This window comes from Neofelis nebulosa, chromosome 3, assembly GCF_028018385.1.
Source record: "Neofelis nebulosa isolate mNeoNeb1 chromosome 3, mNeoNeb1.pri, whole genome shotgun sequence".
Taxonomy (NCBI): Eukaryota; Metazoa; Chordata; class Mammalia; order Carnivora; family Felidae; genus Neofelis; species Neofelis nebulosa.
In genome coordinates, this window is record NC_080784.1 from 136,091,282 (window position 1) to 136,112,662 (window position 21,381).

Here is a 21,381-nt window from a genome sequence, read left to right on the forward strand (position 1 = left end):
ACATGTGAAAAAATACCTAGAAGTTTTCTTTAACTCAGAATGTTATGAAGAGGATGACAGAATTCATTGAAAACATCAAGCCAATTTCCCTAATGAGATTAATACATAATTGAATAATGAGGGAGTAATGGGTTCCAGTATTAATTTCCAGTTTTTCCCCATTAAGGGACTAGTGCTAATCTTTAGCAATTTACTGGGGGAAAGTTTCGGTATTGGTTCTAAGTGGACCTTCTCCAGGTACTATGTGGTTTTTGTTTAATCTCTACTCTGCAAAGATCTATTTTTTGCTTTTGTTAGGTTAAGCAGAAAGGGATTCCGTAAAAGGGTTACAGATCTTTCTGGATGGCTAGAAGACCAGTCCAGAACCAAGGGTTAAGGCTAGGTAAGAGCCTAAAAAATGGAATGATTCTGCACTCTGATGCTTCTAGATACCTGCTACCACTGCCTACTCCCATTATTCATTGCTACCAAGCAGTTCTCTGGCTGACCTAGCGCTATGTATTACTTCAATATCACCCTAGCTTCCCTGGTCTGTGACTAGTTTCTTAGACTTTCCTTGCCCTCAGTGCTTGATATTTTTGAGGCACACTGGTCAAGTTCTGTTGTTGTTGTTGTTGTTGTTGTTGTTGTTGTTGTTGTTGTTATTGTTTTCAGAAGTCTTTTGATTTGGGTTTGTCCACTGCTTCTTTTATGGTTAGACAGGGTTCGCAGGTTTTTTTTTTTTTTTTGGAGGATACCACAAAGTTAAGTGCCATTCTCATCATATCATATAAAGGGTTCATGAATTCAACATGACTTATCATTGATAATTTAGCCTTGATCACCTCTTTGAGGTAGTATTGGCCAGGTTTCTCCACTCTAATATCACTTTTTCCCCCTTCTATACTCTGGATATAAATCACTAAGGAAGTTCACCCTGGGGAATCAGGAGGTGAGATAGTAAGGTAGAAATTAAGTTTCTCCTCCTGGAGGGGGTGGATATCAACATAAATTATTTGGAAAACTTCTGTAGAGAGACTTGTCTCTTCTCTCCCATTAATTTATTTACTTAATAATTAATTTATGTCAATTATGGACTCATGTGTATTTATTTTGTATTTTGGAATATAATTCAATACTACATTTTTTATATTGTAGCTTAAATGGTTCCACATTTGGCCATTGGTGACTCTTTCAGATTGGCTCTGTGCCCCTTTGGCATGCCTTCACAGTATTTTCAGTTATGATGTCTCTTTAACTTCTCAGGTATCTAAGATATTGCACCTGTTGGTGCACTGCATTTCAGGTCATTGATTGTCAAAGTTACAGCAGTTGTTCCACTAGTGCATACTAGGCCTTATTCCTTGTGATGGGATCATCCTTACCAGACAGGTTATCCAGATCCAAATTCCATCTTAAAGTGGGCTTCCCAGAACTATTCCTGGTATCAACTTTTCTAGGATGGATTTCCTGGGCAACATATTCTGAGCTAGAGTGATGCTTTGGAGAGTGTTTTTAGAAAAACACCTGTAAGGAGGTAGGAACAGCAGCATGGGCAGAAGGTGAAGCCAAACTACAATGCATTTCCCATGGGGAGCTGTGAAGTTGGGAGTGACCCTACAGAGATGCCTTCAGTTAAGACAAAGTGTGTTAGGGGCTTGGGGGCTGGTACCCCACATTCACTGGGAAAGGGGGATAACTTTGGGTAGAGAAGCTCCCTTTAGCAGTGGGCCATTCCTGGGAAGAGACTCCGCTGTGTGCGGTCAGCAGACAAAACTCCAGCTGGAGAAATGAGTGGCTCAGTCCTGAAGGGGGAATCCAGCATTGTGACACAGAAGCCACTGTAAATGAGAAATGTGCCTGTTTTATTATCTATAAATATGTTTGGTCACTATAATTTCTATACTGTCTTGTTTACTGTAAAAGATATACTAGCAGAGTAGCCATCCAATATGGCTTTTTCCTCCTACATTTTGAACTGTTTCTGTCAAACCACTGACCTGTAAAAAGCAGTGACATGCTGAATGGCATTTTCTCAACACAATTTCTCAGGATTGAGAAATTCTTCATACTCTTCCTGTTTAGTTTGATCCTAACCTGTAAATGCTTTCTGGATCCGAACTGGATTTTTTACATTTCTGTACTTTTCCTTGGAGTTTAAATCCTGACTGTCAAAGCTGATTGACATTTCCCAATTCTTTTCTACTCAGCGGGCTCTGTCCCAGCTGGGATAGCTGAAGTCAGCCTTCAATTCAAGGAAAGGGAGAGCTTCCAAAACATGTTCATTGGAGAGGAGAGTGATACAAAAAATAAAAATGTTCATCTTTGGCAATATTCAATTTGTTCCTTCAAAAGTTCCCTATGTTGTGAGATAATTAAGACACAACTGAGTCTACTGAACATATTTAAAGGTTATAGAGGGCCTAGAGATTAGGACAGAAATTAATAAACAGAGATGTTTGCCCTGATCCAAATGCTAAAATTCTAAATACAAATGCCATTACAAATATATTAGGCTGAGTATATCACTAGAAGAAACCAAAAACATTGTGTTTGTTGTTAAGAAATACTCATACAATTTGAACTAGCTTTTCCAACTTTAAGTGCAAGTGGAGTTCTATATATATATGTGTGTGTGTGTATATATATCTATATATATCTATATATATATATCCTTCTAAATACCAACCAGTTAATTATACAATAAATATATGTAAAGGGGGAAAACAAAATATTTCTTTTGCTTTTAAGGAAAACTCTTGACATCATTGCCCTTCTTTCCTACCTGTGGCCTGTCTACTTATCAAAACGTAAAGGTTCTGGGGTGCCTGGGTGGCTCAGTTGGCTAAGCGTCCAACTCTTGATTTTGGCTCAGGTCATGATCTCACAGTTCATGAATTTGAGCCCACAATAGGCTCTGTGCTGGCAGCATGGAGCCTGCTTGGGATTTACTCTCTCCCTCTCCCTCTGCCCTTCCCCTGCTCTCATGCACTCACATTCTCTCCCCTCTCTCAAAATAAATAAATAAACATTTTTTAAAAATGTAAAGGCTCTGTTACCACTGTTGAAAAAAGATGGACATGATTCATGATTCTTAAATTCTTTTGAAATCATATTACTCCTGGCACCCCAGGAAATGTTCTTTTAAAATATCCATTGCACTGGGGTGCCTGGGTGGCTCAGTCAGTTGAGTGTCTGACTTAAACTCAGATCATGATCTTGTGGTTAGTGGGTTTGAGCCCCGTGTCAAGCTCTGTGCTGATGGCCCCTGGAGCCTGCTACAGATTCTATGTTTCTCTCTCTCTCTGCCCCTTCCCCACTTGCACTTGTCTCTGTCTCTCTCAAAAATAAATAAACATTAAAAAAGGTTTAAAAATATTATCTGTTGCACTAAGGCTAAAAGAATAAGAGAACATTTGATTTTATGTGAATTTATGTCCTGCTTTTTTCTGCTTGAAGCATTGGGTTGTGCTATGAGTTTGTATTGGCAATATCCCAAATACCCTCTTTTTATTTCTTCATTCTGTGAAGTTTTGACTAAATTAAAAACAAACAAAACTTTATGCTGCTAAATGAGATGAGTATCTGTTTGCATTTGTGTTTTCTGAAGTTTGTACTTTAGAGTTTAAAGAGTTGACTGTGCAAGATAGATGTATGCTAATTATATCTGCAGAAGGGGCTAGTCAGATAAATCTTTCCCCCATGGTGGAAAGAAACCATGAGGGAGGCCATGAGAAAGGCTCTAGGTAGCAGTAGAAAGAGGGGGAAGTGGAAGGGACAGAGAGATGTATAGATAGAAAGGAAGGGCAACAGACCTTGCATTTGGGTCTTTGGGTGGTGATAAATATGTCCCTACAAAAAGAGCTGGCTTGAAACCATGGAAAAAGCTGCTTCCATTTTCATCCTCTTTTTTACTTATCTCTACTTCAGAGTTTATGGTTAATTATTTTTAGAAATCATTTCCCTCTTGCCCTCTTCACTCCAATTTAGTTGCTAAGTGACTGGAAGATAGAGTGACCTCTGAATTTATTCTTCTCATTACGTTGTTAGATTTTTCCACATCACTTAAGGGACCAAGTTGTTTGTGTAAGTTCAGCACCTCTCCAGGATTCAAGTTGACATTTCACCTAATGAATAGCCTCTATTGGCCTGGTTATTGTGGGGATACATAATTAAAGCATTAATGCTACTTGTTTAGTGGAATTAAGATTTCATTTTGCCTTTTGACTTAATTGCCCAAAGGTTTCTTTCTTTTTTTTCTTGCTTAAGGCATATTATTATGTTCATCTGTGTTAAAATAAATATATTTTAAAAAGTCAATCCTTAGAAAAATTTAAAAGTTACTTTAATGGTAAATTTTTAACTTTGAGGATTTAAAAATAAACCCGTGTATATGCAAATATTTTAATTTTATGGAAATTCCATAAAGGCACTGATTTTCACCTTCTATTTTTGAATTCTTCGGTATTGTACATGACTGTCCAGTATAGCTACCTGACATACAGTGGATACTAAATACATGGATATTTTTCATTTAGTCCAGGTGATGGGAATTTGAATTTTCTTTTTGAAATAAGGTTAATATTAAAAATGTTTTTACATATTATAGGGAATTCTGACCACACCCAAATGCTTTAGTGTGTATCACTATTGCTGTTTTTACTTTTTGGGACTTGTAGTCTTTATGTATTTATCATCTGTGATGTGAAATGTTATCTATCTATTTATCTATCTATCTATCTATCTATCTATCTATCACATTGTATATATAAGAAACATACATTTGGTGCTTATTATGTAAAAGGCACTATATGCTTTACAAATATTATCTTATTAATGTAGAATCGGTGAGGAAAACCATGTCATCTTTCCTTTCTGGCTCCTATTTAGAGAAGATCATGTGTAATTCATATACAAACCTAGAAATTATTACAGATGTGTGGAGCATGCGGATGTTAGAGGCTGAGTATTGTGTGAGTAGAATTATAGGTGTGGTGGTGGTAGGTACATAGGGTTTCATGAAGTAACTGAAGAGCTGAGTTTTATACCTCTTGATATTTGAATAGCAAAATGTCTTGAGGAATGTTGAAGAAAAAGATGTAACTAGGCAAAGGTAGTGGTTTATATACTTCACCTGGATAAAATGCTTTTTGTGATTGATAGTGAGATCTAAACTGGTGGTGCCTGTTAAAACTGTTAGAACCAATTTAAGCAATAATTTTCCAAATGAAAAGGATGATGAAAAAATCCTTTTTCTCTGTGTTAATGTAATTCTGTACAGGATATTTTAGAAAATTAAGTGAAATACTTGTGTTTAGGTTCGGGCCCCAGATACTTGAATTTTAGGTAGAATTAGAAAACAATTCCTGAGAGGCCATTTCTAATATATTTAAAATGTTTGCTGGTCAGTGTTTTTAGAAATTTAATCTGTGTTTACTACATAAAATTTATCACATTTGAATTTGAGTCCTTATTGCCTCACTGATGATGTATGAATTTGGAAGATTTCCTAACCATTTATTATTAGGTCTTAAGTTTCTTATCTATGAAAAGAAGTTGCTTAGATATTTGTTATGTTTTCTTTCAGTTAAAAAAGAAACTGAAGAAAGCTTTATATCTGCTATTTTACTATATACTGTAGTAGTATTTTTAATTAAAAAGATGCAGTCTTCACTGTAAAACTGAAAAACATATAAAAGCACAAAAATTAAATATGTGCACATTTCTGTCTCTATAAGACTATACTCATACCTATTTTTTAAAAAAGATTGGGGTCATATTGTAACCCATTTTTGTTATATTTTTCCACTTGACAATGTATTGTGAACATTTATACATATTGTAATTTATAAATGGCTAAATGGAATTATGCTATATGCTTTTAATGTGCTTTTATTAATCTATTTTTATTGAACATTTAGTTTTTCAACTATTTTACTGTGAATATGCTATGGTGAACATTCTTATAGATTAATCTTTGTACAGATACTTGATTATATCTTTGCCATAAGTACTTAGATATGGAATTATTTAAATTTAAAATGCACTTGTTGGGATGAGCACTGGGTGTTGTATGGAAACCAATTTGACAATAAATTACATTAAAAAAATTTAAATGCATTTTAAAGCAATCAAATACCTTATTGTCAAGTTGTCCCCACAGTTTGTATCTATTTTAATTTGCAACATATAGCAATTCATTTAACGAATATTTATTTAGTGCTATTTTACATTGACATGAATAAAGTAGAATATTGAAATAGATGTCTGGGAGGAAGATAGGTTAGGTCTGTTCTTCTGCATTGAATGTTAATCATCAAAACTTCAAGAATTTGAGAGGTAAAACAATATCTTATTTTTTATTTCTTTGCTGTTAAGCAGAAAACCTATTTTTTTTAAGTTACTTTGAGGGTGGTTTTGTATTGGGACTATTTTATTGCGCTCCCTTGCTTGGCTTCTGAGTCCCTACTTGATGAACGAGGGGGGGTGACCTCTAATGTTTGTTACTTGTCCTCCAACTGGTTGCAAATTATAGGATGTTTTTGCCATCAAAATTAGAATTTTTCTCATCAAAATTAGAGAACTTTACTTTCTATTATATGTTGGTAGTAAACTGATCTTTTCTTTAATGTTTGTTTATATGTTTTATTGTTCTCATCGTGTTGGTTCTGTTTTGTATTTTTTTCTTTCTTATGGTTCCATTGTATGTTTTTTTTTTTTTAAGTTTATTTATTTTTGAGAAAGAGAGACAGAGACAGAGTACGAGTGGGGGGAGGGGCAAAGACTGAGGGAGACACAGAATCCGAAGCCTGTCTCCAGGCTCTGAGCTGTCAGTACAGAGCCTGACGTGCAGCTGGAACTCAGGAACCATGAGCTCATGACCTGAGCCGAATTAACTGAGCCATCCAGGAGCCCTCTATTTTGTGTTTTAAAGTGACATTCTAAGGTACCATTTTTCTTACTTTAATACTTATATACGCATTAGCCTTCCTTCAGTCCAATTGTTCTGTTATGGGGATTCTGACTCATCTCTAGTTGCTTTTAGGATTTTATTACTGTGTTGACTGCTCTTCGTACTCTTTTTAGGCATGGATTTATTCTTATCTATCCTGCTAAGGACTTCAGTATGTTTTACAACTATATAGGAGAATTAACTGTCATTATCACTTCAAATATTGCCCCTTGCACATTTGATTTGCTTTGTTCCTTCTGAAACTTGTTTTATTTATTTTGGACCTTGTTATTCTATTGCCTGTATCTCTAGATCTTTTATATTTTTCATCTCTTTATTAGTATGTGATAAATGCTTATGAATCTTTTTCTACTTCATTAGCTCGATTATTTCTATTCAGCCTATTAACCTATTAGGCTTTTAATTTAAAAGCTACTTTTCCCACAATGTCTATTTAGTTCATTTTCAGATCTACCAATTTTTCTTCTTATAGTAGTGATAACTTATTTCTTATGGCATTTGTTCCTTTTTATTTTTTAATTTACGTAGCTTTCTAAATTATTTATTTTTCTTTTCAAATTTTATTTAAGTTCTTGTTAGTTAACATACAGTGAAATATTGGTTTTGGAAGTAGAATTCAGTGATTCATCACTTACATACAACACCCAGGCTCTTCATAACAAGAGCCCTCCTTAATATCTATCACCCATCTAGCCCATCCCTCACCCACCTCCCTCTGTCAACCCTCAGTTCGTTCCTTGTTATTAAGAATCTCTTATGGTTTTTTTCCATTTCCCCGTCCCCCATATGTTTATCTGTTTTGTTTTGTTTATTAAATTCCACATATGAGTGGAATCATAGTATTTGTGTTTCTCGGTCTGATTTATCTCGCTTAGCATAATACATTTTAGTTCCAGCCACATTGTTGCAAATGGCAAAATTTCATTCTTTTTGGTGTCAGAGTAATATTACATTGTGTGTGTGTGTGTGTGTGTGTGTGTGTGTATACACATACCACATCTTCTTTATCCTTTCATCAGTCAATGGACATTAGGGTTCTCTCCATAGTTTGGCTATTGTTAATAATGCTGCTATAAACACTGGGTTGCATATACCCATTCCAATCTGTATTTTTGTATCCTTTGGGTAAATACCTAGTAGTGCAATTGCTGGATCATAGGGTAGTTTTATTTTTAATTTCTTGAGGAACATCCATATTCCAGAGTGGTTGCACCAGTTGGCATTCCCACCAAAAGTACAAAAGGTTCCCCATTTTCTGTGTCTTCACCAATACCTGTTGTTTCTTGTGTTGTTAACTTTAGCCATTCTGACAGATGTGAGGTGGTATCCTATCATGGTTTTGATTTGTATTTCCCTGATGATAAGTGATGTTGAGCATCTTTCATGTGTCTGGTAACCATCTGGATGTTTTCTTTGGAAAAGTGACTATTCGTATCTTCTGCCCATTTCTTAACTGGATTATTTGTTTTTTGGGTGTTGAGTTTGATAAGTTCTTTATAGATTTTGGACACTAACCCTTTATTAGATATGTCATTTGCAAATATCTTCTCCCATTCCATAGTTTGCCTTTAGTTTTGTTGATTGTTTCCTTCACTGTGCAGGTTTTTATCTTGATGAAGCCCCATTAGTTCATTTTTGCTTTTGTTTCCCTTGTTTCTGGTGATGTGTCTTGTAAGAATTTCCTGTGACCAAGGTTAAAGAGATTGCTGCCTCTATTCTCTAGGATTTTGATGAAACCATTTAGGTATCACATTTAGGTCTTTCATCCATTTTGTATTTATTTTTCTGTATGGTATAAGACAGTCCAGTTTAATTCTTTCATATGCTGCTGCCCAGTTTTCCCAACACCATTTGTTGAAGAGACCATCTTTTTTCCACTGGATATTCTTTCCTGTTTTGTTGAAGATTAGTTGACCATATAGTTGTGGGTACATTTCTGGGTTTTCTATTATGTTCCATTGACCTATATGTCTGTTTTTGGGTGAGCACCAAACTCTCTTGAAGTCTACAGCTTTGTAATATAGCTGGAAATATGGAATCGTGATGCTTCCAGTTTTGCTTCTCTTTTTCAGGATTGCTTTGGCTATTTGGGGTCTTTGTGGTTTCATACACATTTTTTTAGGATTGTTTGTTCTAGCTCTGTGAAAATGCTGGTGGTATTTTGATGGGGATTGCATTACATGTGTATTCCTTTGGATAGTTTAGACGTTTAAACAGTGTTTGTTCTTCCAATCCATGAACATGGAATGCTTTTCCATTTCTTTGTGTCCTCTTGAAGTTCTCTAGCTTTCAGAGTACAGATCTTTTACCTCTTTGGTTAGGTTTATTCCTAAGTATCTAATTGTCTTAAGTGCAATTGTAAATGGAATCAATTCCTTGATTCCTTTTTCTGCTGCTTCATTATCAGTGTATAGAAATGCAACAGATTTCTGTATATTGATTTTATATGCTATGATTTGCTGAATTCATATATTAGTTCTAGCAATTTCTTGGTGGTGTCTTTTGGGTTTTCTACATAGAGTATCATGTCATCTGCAAATAGTGCAAGTTTTGCTTCTTCCTTGCTGATTTGGATGCCTTTTATTTTATTTTGTTGTTGTTGTTGTCATTGTCTAATTGCTGAGGCTAAGACTTCCAGTACTATGTTAAATAGTACTGGTGAGAAGTGGACATCTTTGTCTTATTCCTGACTTATTCCTGACACTATAGGGGAAAGGCTGTTTTTCCCTATTGAAGATGATATTAGCTGTGGGTTTTTCATATGTGGCCTTTATGATATTGAGGTATGTTCCATCTATCCCTACTTTGTTGAGGGTTTTTATCAAGTGGATGCTATATTTTCTCAAATGTTTTTTTTGCATCTATTGGGAGAATCATATGGTTCTTATCCTTTATTTTATTAATGTGGCTTACCACGTTGATTGATTTGCAAATACTGAACCAGCCCTGCAGTCCAGGAATAAATCCCACTTGATCATGGTGATTAATTCTTTTAATGTATTGTTGGATTCAATTTGCTAGTATCTTGTTGAGAATTTTTGCATCCATGTTCATCAGGGATATTGGCCTGTAATTCTCCTTTTTAGTGGTGTCTTTATCTGGTTTTAGAACCAAGGTAATGCTAACTTCGTAGAATGGTTTGGAAGTTTCCCTTTCATTTCTATTTTTTGGGACAGTTTGAGAGAAATTGATATTAACTCTTCTTTAAATGTCTGGTAGAATTCCCCTGGGAAGCCGTCTGGCCCTGGATTCTTGTTTGTTGGGAGATTTTTGATTACTGTTTCAATTTCTTTGCTGGTTATACACCTATTGAAATTTTCTATTTCTTCCTGTTTCAGTTTTGGCAGTTTGCATATTTCTAGGAATTTATACATTCTTCCAGATTGTCCAGTTTGTTGGCATATAATTTTTCATAATATTCTCTTATAATTTTTTGTATTTCTGGGGTATTGGTTGTGATAGCTCCCCTTTCATTTGTGATTTTATGTATTTGGGTCCTTTCTCTTTCCTTTTTGGTAAGTCTGGCTAGGGATTTATCATTTTTATTAATTCTTTTGAAGAACCAACTCTTAGTTTCATTGATCTGTTCTACTGTGTGTTTTGTTATTGTTGCTGTTATTTCTGTATCTTGTATTTATGCTCTAGTCTTTATTATCTTTACTTTTTTTTCCTTTGCTACTTCCAGGATTCTTTACTTGTGTGTGTATTTTGTGAATTTGACTATGATATACCTTGGCAATGGATGGCTTTTGTTGACTTTAATGGGAGTTCTCTGTTCTTTGATTTTGATGTCTGTGTCCTCCCTCAGATTAGGAAAGTTTTCAGCTATAATTTGCTCAAATAAATCTTCTGCCCCTTTTTCTCTCTCTTCATCTTCTGGGACTTCTATGATATGAATGTTATTCAGTTTTAATAAGTCACTGAGTTCCCTAAGTCTACCTTTGTGATTCATTACCTTTGTTTCCCTCTTATTTTCAGCTTCATTATTTTCCATAATTTTCTTCTACATCAGTAATTTGTTCCTCTTCTTCATCCATCCTTACTGTTATGGCATCCTTTGGGTTTGCATCTCAGTTATAGCATTTTAAATTTCAGCCTGACTAGATTTTAGCTCTTTTATCTCTGCAGTAAGAGATTCTCCAGAGTCTTCTATGCTTTTTCAAGCCCTGTTAGAATCCTTATAATTGTTTTAAGTTGTAGTTCAGACATCTTACTTATTTCTGTATTAATGAAATCTCTTACTGTCATTTCTTCCTGTTCTTTCTTTTGAGGTGAATTCCTCTGACTTGTCATTTTGGAGAAAAAAATAATAAAATAAAATTAAAATTAAAAGATTAAAAAAAATAATGAAGCTAGATCCTAGGTATGTTTTGGTCTGGTTATTAAGAGAAGCTTGATAGAAAAAAGAAAAAGAAAAAAATAAAAAAAATTAAAAGTTGAAAATTAAAAAATTAAAAAAATTAAAAATTTGCTCTTTCTGTACCCAAGAAAAATAAACCACACAAACAAAAACAAACCTCAAAAGAAGCTAGGTCACATTTCCCCTAGAGCTGAAGCTTTACACACTTTATGATCTGTAGACTTAGTGCTTGGGAGGGGCTGTGCTTGTTCTCTGTGGAAGGGGCCTGTGGCTCTGATTCTCAGGCCAACTTGCCCTAGTGGAGATGTGTTTGGAGGGCAGAGGGGTGTGTGGCTTGGTGTAACAGCTCTGTTCTCCACTTGTTGGCGCTGTTTAGTTCACTGGGGTAGATCAGTGCTTGTTGGATAGGAGTAAAAATGGTTTCACCCTCCTCTCTACTCTCCAGAGTGGGAAGTTGGTTATGTCAGAGATGCGCAGTCACCCCTTCTGTGTCCAAGGCTTCCGGCAGATCCCCCCTTTCACCCTGTCTGTGTGAACTGTCTGCCCTCCTGGGTTTTATCTCAGACAAAGCCGTGTTTGAAAACCCCACACTTCAGAGGCTCCCTGGGTTTCTACCTGTGCTGATCCTCTGAGGGAGGGTCTTGCTGCCCTGTAGCCTGAGCTTGTCCCAGAAACAGTTGAGTGATTGCGTGGTGGCAGCAGCTCAGAGTTTATGGTAAATTGCAACACACAGCTGGCACCACCGTTTGCTGCCCTCAGCTGGCATCTTTGTTCCTATACTAGTGAATGGGACAGCTCAGTGGCTTTGGCCAGGTCTTTTGCCCATGGAGGGACCCTATCACCTCTATTGAAAGCACTCCAAGGATCCCAGGGGATCCTCAGAACATGCAGCCCACTCCCATGGCTCTGTCCTGCTTCTTCACTGGAATGCTGTCAGGCACTGAGCTCTGAAACTTCAATCTTTGCTGTTTATAAAAAAACTGGTGGTATTGAAACCCTTTCTTTTTTCCCTACCAGTGGTTTTGGGGAAGTGTTTTCTTGTGCTGTCCCCCGTGTGTTTTCACTATTTGTTTTTCTTTACTCTTAGCTTACCGCTCTCTGTGATCAGGGATCCTTCCCCACTGCAGCACCTGAAGCTCTTTTCTCCCACAAATCAACTCTTCTCAGTTCCTACTTTCCATGGGTTGTTGTTTTTCTTTTTGTAGATGTGCAACTTTGTTCTTTAAGACTTCCAATCAATTTCTTGGGTGTTCAGAATAATTGGATATTTATCTTGCTGTTTGAGGGAGGAGGCAAGCCTAGGGTTACCCTACTTCTCTACCATCTTAACCCTCCTCCTTTGTTCCTTATTCTGACTCTTTAATTATTTCACTCACTCCTACTTATGGTCTTTCTAATTGTTTTGATCATATAAAGTTCTTATGGTGGTGATACTTTTTTTTATAGTATCTGATGATTCTCACTTGAGTTATTTGCTTTCCTTGTGATATATCTGGAGATTTGTGATTTATCTTTTTTAGTGTCTTCTTTCATTTCCGGTACCTGGTAACTTCCAGTTGTGTACACTCAATGTTTAATCACCAATTCTCTGAAGAAAGCTTGGTTTGTAGAATATACCAGTTTCTATGGTCTAAATGTTCCCACAAGAAACAATTTTAAACCCCACTGAAGTAGCGTCATCAGGCATGGAGTTGGGAAAAGATGTGCACAATCAGCTTTTGCTAGCTGATTATAGGAGCCAACTTCATAACACCACTGGCAATTTTCCTTTTTTAATGTAAATCCAAAACTACTTTTTGTTACAGTTTACCCAGCTAATCTAGAGTTTTGTGATGTGAGAGTTTCCATGTTAGCTAACCCTACCAGGTTTCCAGGACCAGAAGCAATGTTATATGTTCAATATTAAGAAACTTAAAAATGTTTGTATTATAATTCTTGAATTGGTGAATTTTGCTGTTTTTACATTTCTTATTTTATATGTCCTCTCTCTTAATAATCCTTCCTATTTCTTATGTATTTGTTGCTTTCTCATCTCTTATATTCTGGTCTCTATTGCTTTACTCCTGCTAAATAAGTTTATTAAAGGATTTCTTTGGAAGCAATTATCTTGTTATATGAACAATATTTTAAGAGATATTTAGCTTTTAGATATAGACAAGCATAGATTACTTGGAAAGGAATAAAGACAAGCATAGATTACTTGGAAAGAAATAATATATATTAAATTTAAGTATAATTTATGAAAAAGTATTTTGTGTACTTATATACTTATGATTAGAGCCATTGAATTATTTTTGCCTTTATACTGAAGCTAATGATGTGCTTCTACATGTTTGTATCGAGAGTGCTCTAAATCAGAGGTTGGGGGCGCCTGGATGGCGCAGTCGGTTAAGCATCCGACTTCAGCCAGGTCACGATCTCGCGGTCCGTGAGTTCGAGCCCCGCGTCAGGCTCTGGGCCGATGGCTCGGAGCCTGGAGCCTGTTTACGATTCTGTGTCTCCCTCTCTCTCTGCCCCTCCCCTGTTCATGCTCTGTCTCTCTCTGTCCCAAAAATAAATAAAAAACGTTGAAAAAAAAATTAAATCAGAGGTTGGCAACCTTTTATTTTTTCTCTTCTTTCTTTCTTTCTTTCTTTCTTTCTTTCTTTCTTTCTTCTTTCTCTGTTTTTTTTTTTTTTTGGAGGTAAGTTCTGTGCCCAATGTGGGGCTTGAACTCATGTCCCCAAGACCAAGTGCCATATGCTGTACCAGCTGAGCCAGCCAGGTGCTCCTGGCAACTTTTTCTATAAAGTGTCAGATAGTAAATATTTTAGCCTTTGCAGGTCATATAGTTTCTATCATAGTTACTCAAATCTACTATTATAGTGTAAAAGCAGCCATAGACACTATGTAAACTAATGAATGGATGTGTTTCAATAAAATTGTATTTACAAAAACATGTGGTGATTTGAATTTGGTCCATGGGCCACAATTTGCTGATTTCTGCTCTAAATGGTAGTCCCTGAGAAAAAAATTGTAGTCCATGGACCAAAAGGTTTAATAATATCTTAAAGTAAGCAAATGCACAATTCTTAATAGAACATTAAATTTAATGTTTTTTCACTGTCAGAACTAAAAAGATAATTACTTGTTTCATGGTATATTTACTTTTCATTTGTTTCTTTATATGTACTTTTCAAAAATGTTAATTTTTTTTAATTTTTAATTTTTTTAAAGTAGACTCCACATCCAGCGTGGAGCCCAACACAGGCTTGAACTCATGACCCTGAGATCAACACCTGAGCTGAGATCAAGAGTCGAATGCTTAACCGACTGAGCCACCCATGTGCCCCAATATGTATGTTTTTTATACATAGTTGGGAGAATTCTTTAGGGAATAGAAGAGACAGAGTGTTTTTGTTCTTGTAATTAACAATGACTCTGTATTCTCATATTGTACATATGCTTACAGGCTGTTAAGAGAGTCATATTTTAATAAGTCATATGTAATAAATCAAAAACTATTTACAGTATTTACAGATAATGAATTTGTTGTATATCAGTTAAACTTGGAAAGTGCTGGATCTCAAAACATATTGTGTAATTAATTGCTCATTTAGTTTACTCTTGCATGTATTACATTTAGTGACAAACCATGGGAGCCTGGAGCTGCCCAGAACAATTTGATTTTTTTGCATCTGTAAAACTTCTTAAACTTCCTGTGGTTTGTTGGCACATCTCACATACAAACGAATTTAAGTATTGATCTAAGCTATTAAAACATATCATAGTTACATTCTTTATAGTAGCTGTTGTGCACCAGTTCAATCTAATAAATTAAGTATATCTCATTCATACACCTTGGCCTACTGCTTTGTTCAGGGTAGTCATTAACACATATAGCCATGTAACGAAGAGAAACTCAGTATACTACATAGCAAGGAGTGCACATATGGGACTTTTCCCACAAGAACAATCAGTAATTGAAAGCACTAAACTCCCCAAATTAGCATCCCCTCCTTTTTCAAGCTACTCATGGGTCCTATACTGCACCAAGATATTGTCATTAATTATACTTTAGACTAATATCGAGATAATGCCCTGGCCATTTATGTTGTTTCTATGCAGTGGTGCCAAATGCTTTCTGCCATGTTATTAGGGAATATTATTACCAGACTAGTTTTCTGTAAATCACTGAGAATATCATACTGAACATTCTTTTTCTTGTAATGTCCCTTTGTGGAACAAGGAGTTTCTGCAGTGACTTAGTGACTTAGTCATGGTGCTACATTTAGAATCTTTATAATGCAACCAGGAAAGGTCAGGATGCTTACTTTCCATAGAAAGATTATTCACTCATTAAAAATTAAAATACATTGTTCATTTTAGGTGGCAGGCTGGATATTATTATTTCCCACATGCCCAATTCAGCAGTACAGAACTAAAAACAGCCTTGCTGGGTAGCATTTTGAGGTCATCTGTGTTGGACTCTCATACTCCCACCACTACAAACTCCTCATTCCTAATTTATTAGCACCAAATTTGTTGAAAACTTATAGATCTGAATATGCAGAGATAATAAAATACTTAGATTTGTACTAGAGAAGGAAGGAAGCTTTTTTAATTTGAGTCTGCTTTTATTCAATAAACATTTACTCAACATTAGCTCTATACTGAGAATAGTGTTGGTCCCTGGGGTTGTGAACATGAATAAAACATGGTCACTTTACCTGAGAAGGACATAATGTAGTATGTATGGAATAGACATATGAAAAAACAGTTACAATATTATAAGATATTCATAATAAAAGCGTGAACAAAGTGCTGTGAGAAGACTGAAGGAAAAACTGAAGAGGGGCTGGGAGAACATTTTCCCATTCAATGCCAGAAATGAACATTTAGAAAATGGGAATAAAATAAAAATACCTTTTATAATAATATCAAAAACATAAATGCTTAACAATAAACTTAAAGAAGCATGTGAAAGAACTACGTAGAGAAAATATGTGAGCAAATATACAATACTTTTCTTTGTAATTTAAATTTCCTTAAAATAGAATTGCTTATTTAAGACAAAAATTATTGCCATGTGTTATGGGGTTTATAAAACATGTATAAGTAAAATATATGACAACAATAGTTCAGAGGACTAGAGGGGAAAATTGAAGTATACTAGTGTAAGTTTCTTAAACTATATGTAAAGTAGAATCATATTATTTGAAGTTAGATGACTAAAAATTAAAAATGCAAACTCTAGAACAACCACTAAAAAATATGTATAAATAATAAGCTACTGGGTAAAATAAAATGGAAAACAAAAATATACCCAGTTCTTCCAAAAAAGGCTGAAAAGGAGGAAAAAATGGAATAAAAAATACAAGGGTAAAATATGAAACAAAGAGTACAGTGGTAGGCTTGATCTCAGCAATATTCATATTCACTTTAAATTTAAGTGGACTATATACATGTCTTAAAAGACAGAGATCATTAACATCTCCTCCCTTCTATTCAACTTTGTACTTGAACAATTAGGCAAGAAAAACAGATTGGAAAGGAAAAGGAAAAACTATTTTCATCTGCAGACAACTTTTCTATGTGTAAGAAAAATCCTAAACAAACTAAAAATATTTACTGGATTTAATAAATGAATTTAACAGTGTGGTAGAATGCAAGTTCACTTACAAAAATTAACATTATTTTAAGAAATAAGCATTTGGGAAATGGAAATTAAAAATATGCCATTTACATTAGTATCAAAAATGTAAATGCTAAAGAATACACTTAAAGAAAAACATACAAGATCTATACACTGCAAACTCTGAAACATTCCTGAGGTAAATTAGAGAGAATTAAAATAAATGGGCAGATACACCATGATTATGGATAAACTATACCCAATATTGTTAAGATATCTTTCTTCCCAATGTGAGCTATAGCTCTACTACATTCTCAACCAAATTGCAGAAAGTTTTTAAATGATGTTTTGAAATGTCAGGCTGATTTTAAAATTCATATGGAAATGCAAAGATCCAGAAGAGTCTCACAAATAAAAAGAAGAAAAAAATTTGGAGGACTTACCTAATTTGAAGACTTATTATAAAGCTGCAATAATCAAGACAGAATGATAATGGGGTAAAAATAGATAGTAGGTCAATGGAACCAAAAAAAGTTCCTGAAATAGATCCACACTTGTACAGTCAATTGATTTTTTGACGAAGGCAGTGAGGTAACTCAGTATAGAAAGGAAGTTATTATGACTGAGGGTACTTGAACAAGTGGCTATTTATAAGGAGAAAAATGAACTTCAGTATATACCTCAATATATAATCACACCATAGATTATGGGGTGCCTGGGTGGCTCGGTTAAGCATCCGACTTCAGCTCAGGTCATGATCTCAGGGTCCATGAGTTTGAGCCCCGCGTCGGGCTCTGTGCTGACAGCTCAGAGCCTGGAGACTGTTTCAGATTTTCTCTCCCTCTCCCTCTCTCAGATTCTCTCTCCCTCTCTCTCTGACCCTCCCCCGTTCATGCTCTGTCTCTTTCTGTCTCAAAAATAAATAAACGTTAAAAAAAGTCACACCATAGATTAAAATTAATTACAGGTGGATTATATTCCTAAAAGTAAAATTAACAACGCAAAGCTTCAAGAAGAAAATGTGGAAGAATATCTTTGTGAACTTGGTGTGGATCACACCCTTGATAAACTCAAGGAAGATCCCTTGATAAACTCAAGGAAGCACTACTAATAAAAGAAAGACAAAGGAAATGCATTTCATAAAAATTAAATATTACTAAAAGACAGCATTTCTAAGTTCAATATGAAGCCACAAACTGAAAGAAAATATTTATAATATGTATATATGACAGAAAACTTTCATCTGAAACAAAAGATTTCTATATTTTGTAAAAAATAAGAGATAATCTCCTCTCCCCACCCATAATCCACCACCAAATGGGTAAAAAAATTGAAAAGGCACTTCACAAAAGATTATAAATAAGTGGCCAATAAACAAATAAAAATAAGCTCAACATCATTAGTCATCAGGGGAATAAAAAATAAAACCATAACAAAATGTAATTAAATGCCCATTAGAATGATTAAAATTTAGAAAACTGATAAACCAAATGTTGGCAAAGATATAAAACACCTGAATTTCATACATTGCTGCAGGGGATTGATAATGTGTCTGTCAGTTTTTCATAAATAAAATATATTCCTAATCTCATGATCTAACAATTTTTTCTCCTGGTACTTTTCCTGAGAGAAATGAAAGCATATTTATACAAGAATACATGTAGGTAAGTATTCATAGGAGCATTATTAATAATATTAAAAATTAGAGACACCTCAAATGTCCTAAAGTAGATGGATAGCACACTGTGATGCATTAAACGCCATTATAGAATGAACCATTACTAAAATTTATGCCAATATGGCTGAATACTAAAAGCATATTGCTGGGCAAAAGAAGCCCAACAAAAGAGAGTGCATACTGTATGGTTGCATTTATGTGAATTCAAAGACAAGAAAAACCAATTTACATTGAAAGAAGTTAGAACATTGTTTGCCTGGGGGGGCTAGGGTTTTCAGACTATTTTTTATCTTCATTGGAATGTGAGTTACGTGGGTATGGGCATTTGTCGAAACTCATCAACATATATACTTAAGAACAGTTCATTTTGCTATGTGTAAATTATACCTGATTTAAAACTAAATTTAAAAATTTAAAAAGTAGAGGTAATTGGCAAAAATGATACATAAATCTCCTTGAAATCTCATGGATACAATCAAATAATCTCACAGATTAAAATCTGAGGAGTAAACCATATTTTTTGTTGTTGCTTTGTTTTAGTTTTTGCTTTCTGAGTATATTTTAGTAGTTTTTTTTTTTAATGGGGAATTTACCTTCTTATATAACAGAAAGTCTAGAAGTAGAAAAGTTCCCGAATTTCTTAATTCAGTAGTTTAATGTTATCATCAAGCACAATTTCTTCTATCTTCCTTCTTTATACCCCTCAGCATTTCTCTTCAAGATCATTTCCCATTAATGGCTATTATGAGTGTTTTGATTCCAGGCATTTGTGCCTACACAGCAATGTCTAGCAAAAGAATGAAGGACCACTAGTTCCTTGTGTCACTTGAATTTTTTCCTATTATAAAATATTTGACATATCAAATGGTATTTCATATATGTAAGGTTTAAAAAAATAATAGTGAAATAGGGACACTTCGGTGGCTCAGTCAGTTAACTGTCCAACTTTGGCTCAGGTCATGATCTCCCGGTTGGTGAGTTTGAGCCCTGCATCAGGCTTTCTGCTGTGAGTGCAGAGCATGCTTCAGATCCTCTGTCCCTGTCTCTCTCTGCCCCTCCCCCACTCTCACTTTCTCTCCCTCTCTCTCAAAAATAAACATAAAAAAATTTTATAAAAATATAATAAGTAAAAAAATAATGATGAAACAAACATGTGTGACTCTACCACGTAGCTTGAAGAAGTGGACACAGATTCTTGTTGTTACTCACATTAATAGCAGTAGCTAGAATGTCAACATTCACGCCCGTTCCTCAGCCCTCAATCACGCAGGGTGACTCAAAGGTCGGGTGACTACTGCATATAGAGTGGGTTACATTTTGGAAGAGGAACTCCAAAGGAATGTATTTATACTGGCAAAGGAAGCCATGTATTTATAATGGCAGTAAGCATGGCTTGTCCCAGAGGGACACCTTATCTTTATTATACTGGAGAGTAATCAAACCTGCCCTTTGTTCCAGAGGGAGATACTATCTCTCTCTTCCAAGACTGTTTGCTTTGTAATTATCGTTGAGAAGATAGTCTGGAATAAAAACAGCCAGTGCTTCTGTTTGCAAGATATGGAGAAGTGTGAAAGATCTGATAGAGTATTGTCTTTCAACAGGGGTGTGCTTCTACCCCACCTACATCCCCCATATTTATGATGCATGACCTATTGTCTCAGCATGTTTTAATGCATAGTTTCTTCTTTCCCCAAATATTTGCGATGCAAACTTTAACATAATTAGGTTTCCATGTATGTATGTGTCTGTTTTTGGCTCTTTATTAATTTATAGGTCTAGTTCTGCATCAAGCCCACATACATTTACTAACTACAACTGTGGACCCTCCTAACCTCCACAAACACCCATTTTGCTCTTCTTCAGGAATGTTTTATATGTTCTTGCCCTTTCATTCTTTCTTAAATTTAAAAAATCTACCAAGTTCCCACATAAAATATTTTTTCTTACAATTCAGACCTTCCTTCTGGGATTGTTTTGCTAGTTCTAAAGTTTGTTTAAAAGTTCTCTATTAAGCTCCGTGCAGGTGTCTTCAATGTGACTTCTCACCATAGATAGATTCTAAGCTTTGTTTCTTGGACTCTGCATGCTACTATGTAAAAATGAAAGTTCTCATCTTCAGACATCAGCAGATGACCTAGGGACAAGAGGCAACTTCAGCTCTTTCACTTCTCTGCATGAATTCTTTCACATTGTTTTCAGCCTCAGAATTAATTTCTTCTTTTTTCTTTTTTCTTTTCTTTTTCCTTTCCTTTCCTTTTTCTTTCTTTCTTTCTTTCTTTCTTTCTTTCTTTCTTTCTTTTCTTTCTGGCACTTCAGTTATGCATTAAAAATATAATTTCTACATTTCATTTAATTTTTTAGGAGTTTTACACCGAGTGGTTTTCAGGATATCAAATCATTCATTTTTCCAGAAACAGAAGTCTTGTGTCAGTCGTGGTTTTAAAATTGTTTAACTCACAGAATTGTGCCTTGCACACAATATATTCAGTAAAGTGAGCTTAACTGAACTGAAAAAGTTTTCAGTTGGATTTCTCTGATGCTGCTTCATCATACTCAATAAGACAGTGCTTAATTTGGCATTACCACCATTACATGATTTTATCCTGTCCTTAATACTTTGCAAAATTATAAAATATTTTAAATATATGGAAAATAATGTAATTGAAATCTTTGTACTTAACCAAGATTAAATTGATGTTAATATAGTGCCCATTTTTTTTCTTGGTTTTGGTTTTATGATTATATAACAAAGTAATGTGTATGATTTTGTATATTTT

At 34.9% G+C, this 21,381-nt stretch overlaps 1 protein-coding gene across 4 annotated transcripts in view; it reads left to right on the forward strand.

Annotated features, from left to right (window-relative positions):
* Positions 1-21,381, forward strand: part of MAPK10 (mitogen-activated protein kinase 10) — a 315,377-nt gene that overhangs the window by 129,191 nt on the left and 164,805 nt on the right. The window lies entirely within an intron of this gene.